The 22,400-nt window shown below is 40.8% G+C and overlaps 1 protein-coding gene across 5 annotated transcripts in view; it reads left to right on the top strand.

Annotated features, from left to right (window-relative positions):
• The window catches only part of ptpn13 (protein tyrosine phosphatase non-receptor type 13), a 265,922-nt gene that overhangs the window by 5,208 nt on the left and 238,314 nt on the right, over positions 1-22,400 (top strand). The gene's annotated exons all lie outside the window — the stretch shown is intronic.

The following is a 22,400-nucleotide window of genomic DNA, read 5'->3' as shown; positions in this document are numbered from 1 at the left end:
CTACAGGACCACCGAATATACAAACGGCCAGAACACAAAACAGGCCGCCTTGGAGAACGCTTACCCGAAGATCGGTGGCTGAATGTCCTTGACTGCTGAAGTGTTCCCCGATAGCCAAGTTCCGCACCCATGAGGACGGCCTCAACCGGGATCTTGGGTTCATGTCATGCTACACATAACCCCACCAGCGAATAAAAGTTATCTGTTTTTAATACAACGGGTCATTCTCTGTCTTTCTCTTCCTTTCGGATGTTTCTCCCTCTCTCTCTGTTTTGTGTTGTAAGATTCTTTACTTATAATCATTCCACCTCACAAGAAACAGGTTGAGCGTCTTTGGTAAATACAGTACAGTGTCTACTGTACTTAAATCAAAGTTTTGTACAGTTCAAACCCATTGATGCTTTCATTTTGGTCATGATGACCTAAACTGAATATGATCCCTGAGGCCTAAATCGAGCATTTTCATGTGCCAGGAGGAATTACTTTAACTGCCTGATATATGTGCTAACTTTTGATTTCCAGCTGCAAGAGATTTGCACAGGTATTTGTACAGGTTTGATTGAAATCTGCAGCCTGAAACCATGACCAACAGGAATGGGTTTATTTAACATCTATGTATGTATGTATATAAAATCTTGCATTTAGCATTAATATGTCATATTACAGAAATAACACTATAATGAAAAGTGTGAAAGAAAGGCAGACAATCCCTGCAATTTTTTCTGACCTGGAGCCAGGAATTTTTAAGCACTTGTCAACCTCCTCATTTCTCTCACCGAACTAATTGACTTCAGGATGTGCCGACTTCCAGCAATTAGACTTTGTGGCCTCAAACAAAGTAACCACACAAAATACATCTCCATCTTAAAAGCAGAATAACAATTTGGCAATACAAGGTATAACACTAATGTTGTTATAGCGCAGTACATATCTGACTTAACCATGAGTAAAGCCATAGCAGATCAATCATTATTTACTCTAAAGTTGAGCCACAACAGGTTGAACTTCCAAAGTATCTTTAACATAGTAAACCACCGCATGTTTCACTAAGTGGGGCCAAGTAGGAGTTTGAGAGGAGGGTTAGGGAAGGTGATCAAGGCATATTTGAAGCAACATTTGGGTGTGTGAAAAGATGTGACAAGGTGCAAGGCTTTAGAAGAAGTGGTCCATTGTGTTGGAGCATGATGACTGAAAGCAATGCCACTGCTAATACAGCAGAAAGGGGGGGTGGGTAAGATATGGTGAAGATGGGCCCTATTGCTCAGGTGGAATTGGCAGTCTTGGTGATGAACCAGATTTGAAGTTCAGCTTAGAGTAAACTAAGGCACAAAGGTTGCATACCATTGGGTTCTACCTGAGCAAACAACTGGGAATAGGTTTGGAGTCAAGGGTTAGAATGCAAAGCTTCAGTCTTACTGATAAGCTGGAGAAAGTTCCTGCACATCCCGCAACAACACCATTTACAGGAATACATCTCAAAGTGCTTTCATTTAAGGGGAACACAACAATGGGTTTGGTTGCTTAATGGTTATGGTACTGGACTGGCAACACGGAGGTCGTAAATTTAAATCCCGCCATAACAAATTGTGAAATTGAATTCAGTAAATCTGATCATTTGTAGTCTAACACCAGAAAATGGCCATGAAATCTGCTGGATTGCAATGAAAACCCAACTTGTTCATCATTGTTGTTCAAGGAAAGGAACTTGCTGCCCCTACCCAGTCTGGCCTATATGTGATTCCAATCCCACATTATGTGGTTTACTCAAAATGTTCTCAAGGTAACTAGGGATGGAAAATAATACTCCCTTGCCAGTGTCACCCATATCCTAAGAACAAATTTTTAAAAAATGGATGCCCAACGGGAGGGGAATAGGGGAAAAATAATGGAGACAGTTCAGGAGTGTAGGGAAAGGGTCAGGGCATAATTTGAAGAGAAGGATTTTGAGGACGTTTTTGAAAGCTGAAAAGAAGGTGGCAAGGTGGAGGGAACTGGGCAGGGAATTCTAGAGGGAAGCAGCATTGAGACTGAATGAGCAGCCATCAGTGGTGGAACTGGGCAAAAGGAGAAGCCCATGTATTAAAGGAATTTAGAGTGAATGCAATGTTTTGCTTAGACAGTTCAGCAAAATTTGTGGAGTCGAGGGTTTTAGTCCAGTGGTAAAGCTAGGTATCAGTACGGTACATATACAAGCTGTCACAGTCCTTACAAATGATGTTGCTGAAAGGAGCATATAGACATGGAACAGGAAGGGGCTAAGGATGGAAACTTGGCCATGTGAAGGTGACAGGGTGGATCTGGGAGCAGAAGCAATTACAGAAAATGTGGTGACTACATTGGGATAGATTGGAAAGGAACCATGACATAGAAGTGGGCCATGGAGGAGACATAGTGGTAGAGGAGGGTGGAGTGGTTGAGCATGTCAAAGGGCACAAAGAAACCAAAGAGGGTGAGGTATCATGGTTATGGACGCACAGAATATCATTTGTGACTTTGAATTATTTCAGCCTACTTTCAGCACTGAGTTAACTCTGATCACACAGTGATGAAAAAGGTGGGTTTGGAATTGGATGGTGATGACATTTTTGAGAAATTTGGTGAGGAAGGGGAGGTTGGAGATGGGGTGGTAGTTGGAGAGGACAGAGAGGTACAGAGTGGACTTTTGAAGGAGTGATGTAATAACAGCAGTTTTGAAGAGAAGAGAGAACAGCTGATAATGTCGCCTGAGGAGGGGTAGTTAAGACATCAGTGGGCTTGGGAGGAGGAGTTGCTAGGTTTCATGGATGAAGTGATTCTGGTGAGAGCTAAATGGGAGATGCAGGAGAAACTACAGATTGTTCTGGGGTTGGTTGGGTGGATTTGAGTGGAGGAGGCAGTGGGGCATAAGGAGGCTGAGGCACCTAAGACAAAGTTTCAGTTTTAAAGATGCGGAAATTCTAGAGGTCCTCACACTAAGGTTTGAAGGTGAGGATAAAGGGGATTGTTCTTTCCCTCCATGGAAGTGGAAGAGGAGAGACCTTGAGGTGCAAATTCCTAATTCCTTAAAAGCGCAAGTGCAGATAGATTAAAACCATCGAATTAGGCCAGTAGCATTTTGAGTTTTATAATTAGGAGTGTAGAGTACAACAACACAGAATTTATGATAAAATTGGACTACTGTGCACAGTTTTGGGGACCACATTATGGAAAGAACATGAAGGCCACAGAGGGTGTACAGCAGAAATTTACCGGGATGATGTGAGGGATGAGAAACTATATGTGAAGAAACTTGAGGTGTTGGGACTATTTTTCACTGGAGAGATTTAATAAACAATTTTAAAGTTATGACAGATTTTGATAAGGTGAATGGGGAATCGGTGATGAGGGGTCATCAATTTAAAATTGTCAATAAGAGTGAAGAGAGACATTAGAATAAATTTATTTACGCAGAGTTGGAATACTTTGCCACAGTTGTTGAGGCTGAGACAATTGCATCTTTTATAGGAAAAGTGGATAGACATTTGAAACAGTGGCCATAGCAGGTACTGTAGTCTAGTGGTTATGTTATTGGACTAGTAATGCAGAGAACATGAGTTCACCATCATGGCAGTTTGAGAATTTAGATTCCTTTTTAAAAAAACTCTCTGGAAATAAAAAGCTGGTATGAGTTTAAAAATGACCATGAAGCTATCAGATTGTCGTAAAAACCCAAATGGTCCACTAATGTCCTTTACGGAAGGAACTGTCCTTACCCAGTCTGTCCTATATGTGATTCCAATCCCACACCCAACGTGGTTGAATCCTAACTGCCCTTTGAAGTGGCCTAGCAAGCCACTAACTCATCAGAGTAACTAGAGATGAGCAATAAAAGCTGGCTTTGCCAGTGACGCTCACAACCTGGGAATTCATTTTTTTAAAAACATGGCTTTGGGGAGAGAGCAGGCAATGGGATTCATTTTGAACTACTCAGCAAAGAGCTTGCACAAACAAAATGGGCAAATGACCTCATTCTGTGCCATAAACATCTGTGGTTCAGATGTAACAGTAGAAGAATTTGGCAGGTGAGAGGGCAAGCAATATTGCCAGAGGTGGTTGAACTGGATCTGGTGTTGGATGACCAGACCACAGACCAAGTACATTCAAACCTGCTTCCCATAGAATAAAAAATACCATACTTCACCAATTGGTGTGATCATTAACTCATCAACTGTTAACATCTGTTTGCTCAGTATTTTTAAAATTATAGATTAATTAGTAAGATTTTAGAATGAGTCATTGCTTTCATAATTTGTATTGTTTGTTGGGGATAAATGATAAGAGTCCATAAATTCTTTTAAGAGAATTAAATAGTTGCTTGCAAAGGGTAATATTAAATAGTATGGCAACCAAGCATGAGTGTGACTTTGAGCTAAAGTGGAGAAAAACGTTGACGTAGATTTGATGGATGGAATGGCCCATTTCTGTGCTGTTCTATAATTCTGTGATTGTATGTAACACCCTATGAAGTTGTTACACCAGTTAAGTAATTATGTCATATTATTACATCAAACACTAGCAACTGAGCAACTCCTAACTAAATTGCCCCCATAGTGATGAACTGCTCTTCACAGTTACACTTTTTAATGAAGTGTGTACAGCGGCATTCAAAACACCATTTTGCTAAAGTGAGAACCTGGCACAGGTCCAAGTTTCTGTTTACAGTAGGAATTTGAAAATCTTTGATCCTGATCCGGTTAACCGTTGTAGTGATTCATCTAAGATTGCATACATCTGCTTGTAGTCCTCTTTGCTGATACATGCCAGTGCAGTAAGTAGATGAAAAAATACTGAAATTGAAGGCCTTTTCTGGTAAATGTTTTGGTCTAGTCATCATGAGTAAATTTTTGGGAAAAGCAGGAAGAAAAATTAGATATTCAGCTCCTATAGAATTATTTGAACTCATTAATGGTTCAGTAAAACTAATATTCTACCCATCTAGCAGTCACCAATTAATTAATGAGTGGCATATTTGGAAGAAAAAAAATATTAGAGCTCAACTGATAATGTACTAGATATTCAAACAGACCAGGAACCTCCTAGATTTTATTCGTGATCTGTTCTGAGTCAGCTGAATTTAGCCGGGAAGGTGGTGAGGGTGCAACCTGGGCAAAGAAGGGGAACTAATAGGCTATTGGTCAGGTTACAGTTTGTTATCTGGTGGTCCTTGCTGGAATGTACAGCCATGTAGCTGTTGAAAAAAGATGGCTGTGTTGTCCTCTATGAAGAATAGCCTGCTGTCACCCACGCTTAAAAGAGCTTGTGAAAGGTGCTATATAAATGCAAGTCTTTTTTCTTTTTCTTTTTGACTGGAGCATTCTTTTTAATATCTAATCTATACAGGCAGTATGAGTGGGAATGGTTTGATTCCATTTTGTTTGGTGGCTATTATGGCAGATGCAAAGGGTGCTGGGTGCTCGCAGTTGAATTTTGTGATTTAATCTGATATTCCTTTGTACCTCAACATTTGAAATAAGGTGATCTTTCACTGCATGTTCTGCAGATCCAGAATATATTCTATCTTGCAAAAAACAAGCTATGTAAATGCTCTAACTGCACTTTATTTGTTCTATCTATAAAAATGACAGTATATTAAATGCAGTGCATTGAAACTGTTAATGTTCACACCTTTTATATTGTAGCTTGTTTTATGTCCAATTGAAGATCATATGAAATTATTCTAGGTTACAGCAGAGCTTTCACTTACAGATGTGAATTCTGTGCTCTCCATGTTAATCTTTTCACCTATTTGCTAATCTGCACACTCTTAATGCCATCCACATCTCATTCTTTTCAGTCACAGTTTTCATTGTTCTGTGTCTCACCTTCTAATGCAATATTTGTCAATTCCTTTCCAAGCAACTTTCTCTACTTTTTTGTATCAAAAATATTAGCCCCCGTAACTGCCTCTGAATTTGTTTTTGAATATGTGCTTGATGGGGATCATGCTTCAAGTGCCCTGCCCTTGCTTTTTAATAATATACATTTTGCCAATGGATGAGGCATGTAGTACTGTATTGAAAAATGAGTAAATTCTGTACCGTCATTGTGAAATGACTAGATTCTTTTCCCCCTGTGAGTGACATACAATATTGATGCAAATGTGGGTTTCCAGGCACCATGGTGCGTAATGGGATAACTGTTTTGCTGTTGCAATGGAATTTCTTCAGATGTAAAGCTGGCATGGAAGGAGAATGTTGGGTAGGTTTTTTACTCTGGAGGCAAATATTATATCTGATTTAGTGGCAAATGGTAGCTGAATTAGTGAGGGGGCAGAGGAAATGACTCAGTTCCCTTTTGCTCCAAACAAAAGCATGTGTGGCTGGTAAAAGTACCGCATACAACATCCATGAATAGAGATTTTTCCATCCCCACATTTTTAGCTTTAAACTGAAAAGATAAGCAAATTGAGATGCGTTGGAAGAGTGTTTGGGATAGGAGTTTTTTTTTAGTTCCTGTATTGCTTGATCCCAATCGTGTGACTTGTTCTCTTGCCTCGTAGTGAATTGCTGCTGCTAGCTGACACAGCGAGTCCAAGTAAAAAGAGGGAAGCAAATGATAGCTGAGGAAAAATAGAAATATAATTAATTTCTTATAGAATGGTAGGGGAAGCAGTGTTTGAATTCGTATCAGTTAGATTTTTTTGGAGAGGGGTTTGTACGTTTTTTATAAGGAACCTATAGTCAGACTAATTTTTTCATTTAAATTGTGTAATTTAAAAGCCTAATTAACACAAACTTGAATGTTAGGTTACAATGATAGTTGCTTTTTAACCTGCTCTGAACCCAAACACTCTATTTGGATTTGGGTGGAGAAAAAGGAAGGAAGGATTTTTCTGAGTTTTGCATACTTCCTTTTCATCTTCTACATAAGAACATTGGAAAAGTGGAGAGAAGATATTTGGTCGATCTTCCAAGATATTTAATGCTTACTTTCGGAAGAAACTTCATTGTTTTACTTGATTAAATGAGTGGGCAAAACTGTACGAGATGGAGTTCAATGTGGGAAAATGTGAGGTCATTTACTTTGGACTTAAGAAAGATCGATCAGAGTATTTTCTAAATGGTGAGAAATTAGTAACTGTGGATGAGCAGAAAAATTTAGGGGGCCAAGTACAGAAATCACTAAAAGCTAGTGGACAGGTACAAAAAATAATTTTAAAGGTTAATGGAATATTGGCCTTTATTTCAAGAGGGCTGGAATACAAAGGGGTGGAAGTTATGTTGCAGTTGTACAGAGCTCTGGTTAGACCCCATCTGGAGTACTGCATTCAGTTCTGGGCACTGCACCTCAGGATGAATATATTGACCTTGGTATCATAGAATTGTTACAGCACAGAAGGAGGCCATTAGGCCCATCAAGCATGTGCTGGCCCCTGATAAGAGCAATCCAATTAGTCCCTTTCCCCGCTTTTTCCCATAGCCCTGCAATTTTTTTCCAGTCAAGTATTTATCTAATTCCTTTTTGAAAGCCACAATTGAATCTGCTCCTACCACCCTTTCAGGCAGTGCATTCCAGATCATAACTACTCGCTGCGTAAAAAAGAAAGTTTTTCCTCATGTCGCCTTTGGTTCTTTTGCCAATCACCTTACATCTCTGTCCTCTGGTTCTCGACCCTTCCACCGATGGGAACAGCTTCTCTTTATTTACTTGATCTAAACCCTTCATGATTTTGAACACTTCTTTCAAATCTCTTAACCTTCTCTGCTGTAAGGAGAACAATCTGAGCTTCTGCAGTCTATCCATGTAACTGAAGACCCTCATCTCTGGAACCATTCCAGTAAATCTTTTCTGCACCCTCTCTGGAGATTCACCAGAATGATACCTTTGCTAAAAGGGTTAAATTATGAGGACAGGTTGCATAGACGAGGCTTGTATTCCCTTGAGTATAAAAAATTAAGGGGTGATCTAATTGAAGTGTTTAATTAGATATGGGGACAGTGCTGGAGGGCTGATGGATTGCAAATGTCACACCCCTGTTCAAAAAGGGAGAGGAGGATAAATCTGACAATTACAGGCCAGTCAGCCTAACGTTGGTGGTGGGGAAACTTTTAGAGACAATAATCCGAGACAAAATTAATCGGTACTTGGAAAAGTATGGGCTAATAAATGAAAGTCAGCACAGATTTGTTAAAGGAAAATTGTGTTTGAATAACTTGATTGAATTCTTTGATGAAGTAATGGAGAGGGTTGATGAGGGTAGTGTGTTTGATGTGTATATGGACATTCAAAAGGCACCTGATAAAGTAGCACATAATAGACTTGTTGGCAAAATGAAAGTCCATGGGATTAAAGTGACAGCGGCAGCGTCGATACAAAATTGTCTACGGGACAGAAAGTAGAGAGTAGTGGAGAATGGTCGTTTTTCAGATTGGAAGGAAGTAAACAGTAGTGTTCCCCAGGGGTCAGTATTAATATATATATTAATGACCTGGACTTGGGTATAGAAGGTATATTTCAAAGTTTGCAGATGACACACAACTCGGAAATGTAGTAAACAATGTGGAGGATAGTAACAGACTTCAGGAGGACATAGATAGACTGGTGAAATGGGCAGACACATGGCAGATGCAATTTAATGTGGGGAAGTGTGAATTGATACATTTTGGTAGGAAGAATGAGGAGAGGCAATATAAACTAAATGGTACAATTTTAAAGGGGGTGCAGGAACAGAGAGACCTGGGGTACACATACACAAATCTTTGAAGGTGGCAGGACAAGTTGAGAAGACTGTTTCTAAAAAAAAAAAGCATATAGGATCCTGGGCTTTATTAATAGAGGCATAGAGTACAAAAGCAAGGAGGTTATGCTGCACCTTTATAAAACACTGGTTAGGCCTCAACTCTGGGCACCACACTTTAGGAAGGCTGTCAAAGCCTTAGAGAGAGTGCAAAAGAGATTTACTAGAATAGTACCAGGGATGAGGTGCTTTATTTATGTGGAGAGATTGGAGAAGCTGGGGTTGTTCTTCTTAGAACAGAGAAGGTTAAGGGGAGATTTGATAGAGGTGTTCAAAATTATGAACGGTTTTGATTAAGTAATTAAGGAGAAATTGTTTCCAGTGGCAGAACGGTTGGTAACAACAACTTGCATTTATATAGCGCCTTTAACGTAGTAAAACACCCCAAGGCACTTCACAGGACCGTTATCAAACAAAATTTGACACCGAGCCACATAAGGAGGTATTAGGACAGGTGACCAAAAGCTTGGTCAAAGTGGTAGGTTTTAAGGAGCGTCTTGAAGGAGGAGATAGAGAGGCGGAAAGGTTTAGGGAGGGAATTCCAGAGCTTAGGGCCTAGGCAGCTGAAGACACAGCAGCCAATGGTGGAGCAGTTAAAATCGGGGATGCGCAAGAGGCAAGAATTGGAGGAACGCAGAGATCTCGGAGGGCTGTAGGACTGGAGGAGGTTACAGAGATAGGGAGAGGTGAGGCCATAACGGGGTTTGAAAACAAAGATGAGAATTTTAAAATTGAGGCGTTCCCGGTCTGGGAACCAATGTAGGTCAGTGAGCACAGGGATGATAGGAGAACGGGACTTGGTGCGAGTTAGGATACGCAGCAGAGTTTTGGATGAGCTTAAGTGTATGGAGGGTGGAAGATGGAAGGCTGGCCAGGTGAGCATTGGAATATAGCAGTCTGGAGGTAACAAAGGCATGGATGAGGGTTTCAGCAGCAGATGAGCTGAGGCAGGGTTGGAGACGGGCGGTGTTACGAAGGTGCAAGTAGGCGGTCTTGGTGATGGAGCGGATATGTGGTCAGAAGCTCATCTCAGGGTCAAATAGGACACCATGGTTGCGAACAGTCTGGCTCAGCCTCAGACAATGGCCAGGGAAAGGGATGGAGTCTGTGGCTAGGGAACGGAGTTTGTGTCGGGTACTGAAGGCAATGGTAACCAGCGTACACAGGTTTACAGTGATTGGCAAAAGAGCCAGAGGCGACATGAGGAAACATTTTTTTACGCAGTGAGTTGTAATGATCTGGAATGCACTGCCTGAAAGAATGGTGGAAGCAGATTCAATAATAACTTTCAAAAGGGAATTGGATAAATACTTGAAGGGAAAAAATTTATAGGGCTATGGGGAAAGAGCAGGGGAATGGGACTAATTGGATAGCTCTTTCAAAGAGCCGGCACAGGCACGATGGGCCGAATGGCCTCCTCCTGTGCTGTACCTACGATGATGCTTTGATTAGATGATTTGATGGAGTAGATAGAGAGAAATGATTTTCTCTGGTGGGAGAGTCCAGAACAAGGAGGGCATAACCTTAAAATTCGATCTGGGCCGTTCAGGTGTGATGTCAGAAAGCGCTTCTTTACACAAAGTGGAAATCTGGAAATCTCGCCCGAAAAGGTGTTGAGGCCAGGTCAGTTGGAAAATTTCAAAACTGAGATTAATAGATTTTTGTTAGGCAAGGGTATTAAGGGTTATGGAACCAAGACAGGTAGATGGAGTTAAGATATGGGTCAGCCATGATCTAATTTAATGGCAAAACAGAGTTGAATGGCTGAATGGCCAACTCCTGTTCCTATGTTTCTATTATGTATATTAGTTGGAGACCAGGAAAACAATTCTGTACTGAGTAGTGCTTATACATTCTTTACTCTGGAATGGGTACATGGAAGTTCTTTCCAGGTCTGTGGGGCAAACAGGACTTGAGTTCTAAGTGCTTATATGCATGGTCAGTATTGTTTCATTGCGAATTCTGATGTTGGCATATGGTTCACGAAAAAGTTTGCATTGCTTCAAAACCTTTCTTCGCAATGCAGAGATTGGGTGATTCTGCCCAGGCCAAGCCTCTGGCTGTATAGCGTAGAATCATAGAAAGGTTACAGCACGAAGGAGGCCATTGGCCCATCGAGTCCGTGCCGGCTCTATGCAAGAGCAGTCCAGCTAGTTCCACTCCCCTGCCCTATCCCTGTAGCCTTGCAAATTTTTTCCATTCAAGTATTTATCCAGTTCCCCTTTGAAGTCCATGATTGAATCTGCCTCAACCAGCTCTCAGGGAGTACATTCCAAATCCTAACCAGTCGCTGTGTAAAAAGTTTCTCCTCATGTCAACTTTGGTTCTTTTGCCAATCACCTTAAATCTATGTCCTCTGGTTCTTGACCCTTTCTCCAATGGGAACAGTTTCTCTCTATTTACTTTATCCAAACCCTTTGTGATTTTGAACCCTTCTCTGCTCTAAGGAGAACAACCCCAGCTTCTCCAGTCTATCCACGTAACTGAAGTCCCTCGTCCCTGGAACCATTCTAATAAATCATTTCTGCACCCTTTCTAAGGTCTTAACATCCTTCCTAAAGTGTGGCGCCCAGAACTGGAAACAATACTCCAGTTGTTGCCGAACCAGTGCTTTATAAAGGTTCATCATGACTTCCTTGTTTTTGTACACTGTGCCTCTATTTATAAAGCCCAGGATCCCGTTTGCTTTTTTAACCGCTTTCTCAACCTGCCCTGCCACCTTCAATGATTTGTGTACATATACCCCCAGGTCTCTCTGGTCGTGTACCCCTTTTAGAATTGTACCATTTAGTTTATATTGCCTCTCCTTGTTCTTCCTACCAAAATGTATCGCTTCGCATTTTTCTGCGTTAAATTTCATCTGCCATGTGTCCGCCCATGCCACCGGCCTATCAATATCCTCTTGAAGTCTACCACTATCCTCCTCTCTGTTCACTACACTTCCAAATTTTGTGTCATCCGTAAATTTGGAAATTGTGCCCAGTACGCCCAAGTCCAAGTCATTAATATATTTCAAGAATAGCAGTGGTCGTAGTACCGACCCATGGGGAACACCACTGTACACCTTCCTCCAGACTGAAAAACGCTTTTCACCACTACTGTCTGTTTCCTGTTACTCAGCCAACTCTGTATCCATGCTGCTACTGCCCCTTTTATTCCATGGGCTTCAATCTTGATGTCAATCCTATTATGAGGCACTTTATCAAAAGCCTTTTGAAAATCCATATACACCACGTCAACTGCATTGCCTTCATCTACCTGCTCTGTTACCTCATCAAAAAAACTCTATCAAGTTGGTTAAACACGATTTGCCTTTAACAAATCCATGCTGGCTTTCCTTAATCAATCCACACTTGTCCAAGTGACTGCTAATTTTGTCCCGGATTATTGTTTCTAAAAGTTTCCCCACCACTGAGGTTAAACTGACTACCCTATAGTTGTTGGGTTTATCCTTGCACCTTTTTTGAACAAGGGTTTAACATTTGCAATTCTTCAGTCCTCTAGCACCACTCCCGTATCTAAGGATATTTGGAGGATTATGGCCAGTACCTCTGCAATTTCCCCCCTTACTTCCCTCAGCAACCTAGGATGCATCCCATCTGTACAGGGTGATTTATCTACTTTAAGTATAGCTAGCCTTTCTAGTACCTCCTCGTTATCAAATTTTAGCCCATCCGTTATCTCACTTACATCTTCCTTCACTGAGACTTTGCAGCATCTTCTTCCTTGGTAAAGATAGATGCAAAGTACTCATTTAGTACCTCGGCCATGCCTTCTGCCTCCATGAGTAGATCTCCTTTTTGGTCCCTAATCGGCCCCACCCCTCCTCTTACTTCCCGTTTACTGTTTACATGCCTACAGAAGACTTTTGGATTCTCTTTTATATTGGCCGCCAGTCTATTCTCATATGCTCACTTTGCCCCTCTTGTTTCCTTTTTCACTTCCCCTCTGATCTTTCTATATTCAGCCTGTGTTATCAACCTGGCATCTGTCATATGTCCCTTTTTTCTGCTCCATCTTACTCTCTATCTCTTTTGTCATCCAAGGAGCTCTGGCTTTGGTTCTCCTACCTTTCTCCCTCGTGGGAACGTACCTAGATTATACCCGAACTATCTCCTCCTTAAAGGCCGCCCGTTGTTCAGTTACAATTTTGCCTGCCAGCCTTTGATTCCAATTTACCCGGTCCAAATCTGTTCTCATCCCACTGAAATTAGCCCTCCTCCAATTGAGTATTTTTACTTTAGAATGGTCCATGTCCTTTTCCGTAGCTATTCTGCACCTTATGATACTATGATCACTGTTCCCTAAATGTTCCCCCTCTGACACTTGCTCCACTTGGCCCACCTCATTCCCCAGAACCAAATCCAGCAATGCCTGCTTCCTCGTTGGGATGAAAACGTACTGGTCAAGAAAGTTCTCCTGAACACACTTCAAAAATTCCTCCCCCTCTTTGCCCCTTACTGTCCAACGGTGCATGTCCCGTTGAAAGTCATAAAACTGGTAAATTTTTGGTATGGATGGCATGCCTTCTATCTTAGACTCACATCTGTGCACATTTTAAATGGGACGAGTAATTATGGTTGTCTATGGCTCTGCTATGATGATTGGAGTAAAACAGCTGCGTATTCTCCCACAGCCAATTTTAGCCACAATTATACAGAAAATCAACCAAGGAAAGAAGTTTAATTCCTCCTAAAATCGTTATTCGCAAAGTGCAGAAAATAAGAAACAACATTTTTGTGACAGCATTATTGTTTGTTTACTTAATAAGCGGAAGTTGCCACTATATTCCGCCCGTTTAATTTTGCTGATTGATCAGACTAACACTTTGTAGCATGAAATCATAATTGCATCCTGTTCCAAAAAACTTTTTACACTGGGTACAGTTGAATTCCATGCTTAATTTAATCAAAAATGGGGATAATATTTCTCGACCTTTACATATCAAGTTGCAAATAATTTTGCAACTCAGCATGATATGTGACAAAGTTCTTTGTGGAAAACAAACACACAGAGTGCTCCACTGCTACAGCATCTGCTTCTTGGAAATTATAAAAAAAAATGATGGAAACTTACAAAAGCTCAAACAGATTTTTCCACAATTTTTAAACCAGATGGATTTGATGAGTGAAGACGCTTAACAAGACCTGGGTTTAAAATACTGAAGCACCAATCCGTGTTTCAAGATTTGTTTTTACTATTACTTCCATTAGTTCACTTGGTAAGTGCACTCCTGGTGTAGCACTGAACTATACAATCCAGGATGATCCCAGATTTAATCCCCAGTCTGCCATTCCAGAGCACACAATGTTTAGCCATTCCTTAATGCAGAATAATGTTCCTAATCTCTGCTCCGTGACTATGCTTTCTTCCATCTCTTTATCATTGTTCAGATATTCTGCCACAGAAATTCTAGTCTATAAGTCTTCATATCTTTGAGGCTTGGTTTCTCTAATGCTGTCCCAGCTGGCCTCCCTCCTACAGGCTTCAACTCATCAAAAACTCTGCAGCCTGCATCCTGACCCACATTGAGTATTTATCCGGAAAATCAAGTACCGGAGGGATATTGGCACCTGCACAAGTGTCCCCAGCAAGAATTGGCACTTTCAGGCGAGGAATGGGAAAAGACCTCTCACTGCTTTGGAATTGACTCCCCGCGGTTTGAAATTCCCTTCCTAAACCCTTCCGCTGCTCCATTTCACTTTCCTATGATCCTCTTTATAACCCATCTCTTCAACCAAGCTCTTGGTTACCCCTCCTAATAGCTCGTTCTTTGACTTGGCGTCCGTTGCTTCCTTACATCTTTGAAGCGACTTGGGATGTTTTTAATGACCCTATATAAATGCAGGTTGATATTGCTTTAGAACAGTATATATTTGTTTATATTAACATAGCTGAAGTGAAAATTTGGACTTTTTAATGTAGAGTTTTCTCTTTGAAAAAACCTTGTCTCCATGAACTGGAAGGGTACATTTTGCATATTCTGCTCTTTGAGGTTACAGCACCCTAGCAATTACCCCAATTGCAGTAAATTGTGTAGTGGAATTTATGGAGGCTTGCACTATGTCTTCGATCTCCTCTGAATTGTGGAAATAATAAATGCAAGATGGCAGTTGAACAGCACAATGAAGCATAAAGAATATCCTATAATTCACTACAAAGTAGAGAACAATACAATGTAGAAAATCCATTAAAGCATAAAACTGCTGTGATATTTTTCATTAGTAGAAATAGGCTTGTGATTTTAAGAATTCTTGCCGAAACTGCACCTGCAGTGACTTTATGGTGCCTTGGAAAATATCCTCTTCGAGGATTCTGGGATGAATCCAAGATCATTTTCCCTGCAACAGCCAAAAACTTTTTTTTGATGCCAGAATTGCCTATCAGTACTGCTGGGGACACCCAGAAATCATGTTATCAGTCCTAATATTACTTTAAAATTAATTATGTTACAAAAAACAGCATAGAATGCTGATGTAGAACTTCAGCAGGGACCTCTTTTTTTGGTTCAGCTATGGGTGCCAAAACATCAAATGCACTCCAGAACTGTGTCTCATGCTGTGCATAAATTCACAATTTACCTCATCTTAATTAAACAAGATCAAGGGACCAGCCAGACACATTGGAGCCTGACAGTTATTTTGGATGTTGCAGAAAACATGATGAAGTGCATTTCAACTTCAGTTCTGCAAACTTTAAAAATATATACACCAACCATAGGACATATTTTTACTCTTCAGTCAGTAATACAATCCAAACCATCTTTTCATTCACCTTAACTTCACTACACACATTTTTTTTAAAAATCCTAAATCGTAGTCCCAGAAGTTTTCCCTCAATAATCTCCCTGCAGATGTCTGTTACAGCATCTGGAGCAGTGGGATGTGATTTCAAAATTTTAAAAAAATCCAGGTTGAGGGCTGAGTCCAGGTGGCGCTGAAACAAAGAATTGCCAGCTGGCAATTGAAGCTTTGCAGCAGTCCTATTTATATTGAACATAAAATGTGAACCGAATTATTGGGCCATAATTTGCGTAGCAAGGCATCAAATGGCGACTGCCGTTAGTTAGACTTGCCCGTGGACGTTTAGGTTTTTAAATTTTTTGCATGGCAAGTTGCTGAAAGTGTGAGCTGGTAATGTCGCAGTGAGGGAAACAGAGCATCTGGGACCTGAGTGAACAGGGCAAGCAACTATATATCTCCTTAACCAATCAGATTGAAAGATTGTGAAATAAACTGCACAAGGACTGAGAAGCAAGTGTAAATTAGAGTGGGTGAATTCAATGTCAAATCAGGTACAGAAAGAGAAATAAAGAGAGGGTAAGAAAGATTGGATTAAGAGAGAGGAAAAAAAGAGACAAAGGAAAACTAAAAAATGTTACATTTTTAAAATCTCCAACAACAATTAAAACCTGAAGGAATGAGACTCCACACTTGTAATGGTTAATTTTCAGTGCTAGAGAGGTTGATTGGCAGTAATTAACAATTATCACATTGTTTAAAAAAAAAGTTAAAAGGGTACTTAACACTGTAATGATGAGACTTAACTTTCTGTGGCGAGTTTAGTTCCTATCTACCATGCAAAAACAGCAACTTCATGCCATTCAGTGCATTTCAGTGGTGAGGCAGACAGCGAGATGCCGTTTCCGCAAAGCTAATGGCGGAGCGGCATAACTTGGATGGCAACTTTTGGATATCCGCATTTAATTTCAGGCCCCCCGCCTGAAGCTGCTGTACCATTTGCGCATAAATAACGGCGAGCACCATTAGCCTCATCATTATTTTGGCAGCAAATTCTGGGCCAATATATTTCAAAAATATTTTGTCAAATACCCATGGGAGAATGTAGCTGCAATAGGAGCCTAATTGTACCATGGAGCACTGAATTCAAATTAATCTACGTAGATGAGATAGTTTAGCAGTATGGAATTGGGCAAAGAAACCTACTTGCACTATAAATTTCCTGTTGACTAGTTTTTGTATTCTAGCTCATAGAATTACTTAATGCAATATAAAGATTCAATCCATGATCCCACTAAGTTGCATATATCTCGAGTTGCTGATGTTGACAGATCTTGGTGTTCTGATTCAGGATTTATCCACCAATGAGGCAACAATGCTAACAAGAGCCCTTTTCAAAGACTACAGGCCCACAAAATTCAACAGGATAAACTACCAATTAAAAGATATAAAACGTGTGAAAAACAGAAATTTAGCAGGAGGCAATTTGACCCTTTATGGCTGTGTTGATTTTAAGCCTCTCTTGAGGACTGATTTTACATAGTCCCATTTTCCTGCTTTCTCCCATACCTTTTAATACTTTTTAAAGTAATTATGCAGTACCATTTTGAATGCTGTAATCCATTTAGTTTCAATCACTACATTCCACATCCCGATAACCCTCTTGTGTGAAGAAGTTTCCTCTAAGCAAACGATTGCTAATTTTGAGATCATGGGCTCTTGTCTTCAGTTTTCCGACCAATGGAATACTTTGTCTATTCCTTATATTATTCTGAACACCTCTAACAAATACTCCCCTCAATCTTCACTTCAAGAGAATATAGACCTAGTTACTCTAGCCTTGTAACTCAGATTCCTCAGCTCTGGTATCATTGTGGTAAATCTGTGTTTCACTTTCTCCAGGGCTATTATAAACCATCTTAAAGTAAGGAGCCACAATTGATCAAAATATTCCAAATGTGGCCTGAGTGACCTTGACTCTTTAGTTTTTCTATTCAATCCCTCTTGATATAAACCTCAACTGGATTGCTTGGCCTTCAAGGCCCATAATACCATGGCTGAAGGGCTACGTGTGGCCCATGGGCCATAATTCGGACACCCCTGCTTTAGAGGACTGCGTTTGCTTATAGTAAAATTCATTAGAACTGATTCCCTCCCCAAGTTGCTTGTCCAGTTATGCTGCCACCTTCACTCGGTGATGGATCCACTTATATATTAAGAGGTGTGGTGGGCGCGGGGGGAAGAGAGAGGCTTAATTTCTTCCTTAATGATGCCACTGTCGAAAGTGCAGAAATCTGCAAGAAGTTGCCGATTGTAATTGGAATGAAAAGAAAGTAGGTCTCTCACTCCAAGGTGGGAGTGTATGGCAGGGTTGTTAATAGAACCCATCTTTATTTTGCCAAAATGCTGTGGAAACGTAACTGGTGGTGTAATAAAAGGCAGAATGCAGAGTTTTTGATTGAAATATGTTTGGCAAGAAATAGTTCCTCTGCTTTGATTAATTACAGATGCTGAGTTTAATCTGCAGTAGTGCTGCTTATTGCCTCTACCTCCTCACAAACATAGTTTGCCACTTAAATTAATGACTATTAATGAGTACAATGTATGTGTACGGATAGCTGCAGTCCCAATTATCCTGGAAAGCTGGGTGGGGGGAAATGGGTCAACAATGAAAGATTAAAATTAATTGCTCCATTCCTTTTTCGTACATTGTCTGCAAAACAAAAAAAGGTTAGAAGTGCACAAAGTCATGGAGTATTGCAGTATAATTCAATTGATGTTTTAACTGTACTTGGCTTTGATTCCTTATCTAGGGTATTGCTGTACCATATATGCAAGACCAGAATTTATGTATTCAATTATAGGTCAATTTCTCTTTTCCTATTGGGTTGGCTAGGGTGAGAGAGGGGAGTCCCATCCATTATGTTGGCTAAGGAAAGTTCCACTATATTGTAATACGTTGAACACAATACACTGAATTATCTAGATCAGAATATAAATGTTTATAATCCTCCAATATAAATCACCAATGACCCCCCCCCCCAATATGGGTCAAGACTCAATCAGAATGTTTCCATTGGGGTATTGTGTTCTGAATAGGAATAACAAAAGATTTGTTCCTACCACTTGGGAGTATTTGGGGGTTAGATTTGTGAGCAGATAATGTCTAGCTTGTCTGCATTTTCATTGTCTACATTTAAATACAATACCAATCAATTACCTAATCATGAGATGATGTGGAGATGCCGGTGATGGACTGGGGTGTACAAATGTAAGGAATCTTACAACACCAGGTTATAGTCCAACAGTTTTATTTGAAAATCACAAGCTTTCGGAGGCTTTCTCCTTCGTCAGGTGAGTGTCGAGATTCATTGAAAATTACCGCATATATAGTCATAGAACAATGCCTGGTGATTACAGATAATCTTTCCAACTGCCTGTTATCAAGGCCATCAAATTAATTGAATAGCACCCATGAGGACGGCCTCAACCGGGATCTTGGGTTCATGTCGCGCTACACGTAACCCCACCAGGGGAAAAAAAAGTTATCTGTTTTTAATACAACTGGTCATTCTCTCTCTTTCTCTTCCTTTCGGATGTTTCTCTCTCTCTCTCCCTCTCTTTCTTTGGTTCTGGCCGTTTGTATATTCAGTTGTCTGGGGTATCTAAGGTTTCTCTGTCTGAACACTATTCAATTAATTTGATGGCCTTGATAACGGGCAGTTGGAAAGATTACCTGTAATCACCAGGCATTGTTCTATGACTATATATGCGGTAATTTTCAATGAATCTCGACACTCACCTGACGAAGGAGAAAGCCTCCGAAAGCTTGTGATTTTCAAATAAAACTGTTGGACTATAACCTGGTATTGTAAGATTCCTTACATTAATCATGAGATGAGAAAGGAGACACAAGCTATTTCCAGGGGGTCTCACGACATTAGCCAGAATGTTTTACTATTAGAGTCTAATTCCTCAGCAATATTGCATCCAGTGATTAATTCCTAAGAATGGTGCAAGCAGTCAACTATGGTTAGAAACATAGGAAGGTTACAGCACAGAAGGAGGCCATTCGGCCCATCGAATCCGTGCCGGCTCTATGTAAGAGCAATCCAGCTAGTTCCACTGCCCCGCCCTATTCCCATAGCCCTCCAATTTTTTTCCTTTCAAGTACTTATCCATTTCCCTTTTGAAGGCCATGATTGAATCTGCCTCCACCACCCCCTCAGACAGTGCATTCCAGATCCTAACCACACACTATGTAAAAAGGTTTATCCTCATGTCATCTTTGGTTCTTTTACTAATCACCTTAAATCTATGTCCTTTGGTCCTTAACCCTTCCGCCAATGGAAACAATTTCTCTCTATCTACTCTGTCTAGACCCTTCATGAATTTGAATAGCTCTATCAAATGTCCTCGCAACTGTCTCTGTTCCAAGTAGAACAACCCCAGCTACTCCAGTCTATCCACATAACTAAAGCCCCTCATCCCTGGAATCATTCTAATAAATATCTTCTGCACCCTTTCTAAGGCCTTCACATCTTTCCTGAAGTGCGGTGCCCAGAACTGGACACAATACTCCAGTTTTGGCCGAACCAGTGTTTTATAAAGATTCATCATTACTTCCATACTTTTGTACTCTATGCCTCTATTTCTAAAGCCCAGGATCCCGCATGCTTTCTTAATCTCTTTCTCAACCTGCCCTGCCACCTTCAACGATTTGTGCACATATACCCCCAGATCTCTCTGTTCCTGTACCTCTTTTAAGTTGTGCCCTCTAGTTTATATTGCCTCTCCTCATTCTTCCTACCGAAATGTATCATTTCGCATTTTTCTGCGTTAAATTTCATCTGCCACCTGTCCGCCCATGCCACCACCCTGTCTATATCCACTTGAAGTCTATCACTATCCTCCTCAATGTTTACTACCCTTCCAAGTTTTGTGTCATCTGCAAATTTTGAAATTGTGCCCTGTACACCCAAGTCCAAGTCATTGATATATATCAAGAAAAGCAGCGGTCCCAGCACTGACCCCTGGGGAACACCACTGTACACCTCCCTCCATTCCAAAAAACAACCGTTCACCACTACTCTGTTTCCTGTCCCTTAGCCAATTCCGTATGCATGTTGCTACTGCCCCCTTTATTCAATGGGCCGCAATCTTGATGAAAAGCCTACCGTGTGTCACTTTATCAAACGCCTTTTGAAAGTCCATATACACCACATCAGCTGTATTGCCCTCATCTATCTTCTCTGTTACCTCATCAACAAACTCTATCAGGTTAGTTAAACACGATTTGCCTTTAACAAATCAGTGCTGGCTTTCCCTAATCAATCCACTCTCGTCCAAGTGACTGTTAATTCTGTCCCGGATTATCATTTCTAAAAGTTTCTCCACCACTGAGGTTACACTGACTGGCCTATAGTTGCTGGGTTTATCCTTACACCCCTTTTTGAGAAAGGGTGTAACATTTGCAAAACTTTAATCCTCTGGCACCATCCCCATATCTATGGATGTTTGGAAGATTATGGCCAGTACCTCCGCAGTTTCCACCCTTACTTCCCTCAGCAACCTAGGATGCACCACATCCGGACTGGGTGACTTATTTACTTTAAGTACAGCGAGCCTTTCAAGTACCTCTTCTTTATCAATTTTTAGCTGATCCACTATTTCAACTGTGTCTTCCTTTACTGAGACTCTGGCAGTATCTTCTTCCTTGGTAAAGACAGATGCAACATAATCATTTGGTACCTTGGTCATCCCCTCTGCCTCCATGAGTAGATCTCCTTTATGGTCCCTAATCAGCCCCACCCCTCCTCTTACTACCCGTTTACTATTTACATGCCCGTAAGAAGGCTTTTGGATTCCCCTTTATTTTGGCCACCAATCTATTCTCATACTTTCTCTTTGCCCCTCTTATTTCCTTTCTCACTTCCTCTCTGAACTTTCTATATTCTGCCTGGTTCTCACTTGTGTTATCAACCTGACATCTGTCATACACGCCTTTTTTCTGTTTCATCTTACTGTCTGCCTGCATTGCTGTCCAACTGGGGAAAGCAGAGCTCCATATATGCTTAAATATGCATATTCTGTGCAGTGTCCTCATACAACCAGTGTAGTAAATGGGACAGTAAATTTGCTGTGAGAATAACGGTGAAGCTAACAGCACTTACCGTTATTTATGTGCAAATCAGACAGCAAATGCTGGCGAGCGCATGTGCACAGTTAAACATGGAAATCAGGAAGTCGCCTTCCGACATGCGTGGCTAAACAGTAGGCTGTGTGAAAACTGCAACTTGCTGTCTGGGTCCCCATTCAAATGAATTGAATGGCGTGAAGTTCCTGCACTGACGTTGTAGATATGGATCTAAACTTGCCAGAAAAAGTTGGGGCCTGTATGAACTGCTGCAAGGAACTTGTCTTGCCAGTATTTAAAGTTTGTGCATATTTAATTAAGTGAGGATTCAGCTGGAGGTGGTGTTTTAGCTGTCAGAAATTTGTACAAAAAGTCCGAGAGAGCCGGGTGTCAGATTTTTTTCACATCAAGAGTCCTGGAAGTGTTTAAAGAGGCCTGTGTGGAAAAAAGTAATTCCTTTTCCACTCAGGATTCCAATATAGATAAGTTTTTAAAAGTTTATTTACAGTTAAACTAACTTTCTATATTTAAGAGGTCATCTGAAGACTCTACTCACCTCTCTGTAAGGCTGCTGGCTGAATTGGTGAGCATGTCTTCTCTTCACTGTTTGTTTATTGTCCCATGTGATCAGACTTTCTCTTGCACGATTCCAAACGCCTCTCAGATGCCCTGTAGAGAGCACCGCGCTATATTGAGCTGTGGATGACAGGAACTTGCCGTGCAAAAGCCCATGGGAAGTCTATGGGTAAGTGCAAGTCTAATGAACGGT

This window comes from Heptranchias perlo, chromosome 1 (genome assembly GCF_035084215.1).
Source record: "Heptranchias perlo isolate sHepPer1 chromosome 1, sHepPer1.hap1, whole genome shotgun sequence".
NCBI classification, from domain to species: Eukaryota; Metazoa; Chordata; class Chondrichthyes; order Hexanchiformes; family Hexanchidae; genus Heptranchias; species Heptranchias perlo.
The sequence above is the reverse complement of the archived record's forward strand: the minus strand, read 5'-3'. Positions and strand labels throughout refer to the sequence as shown.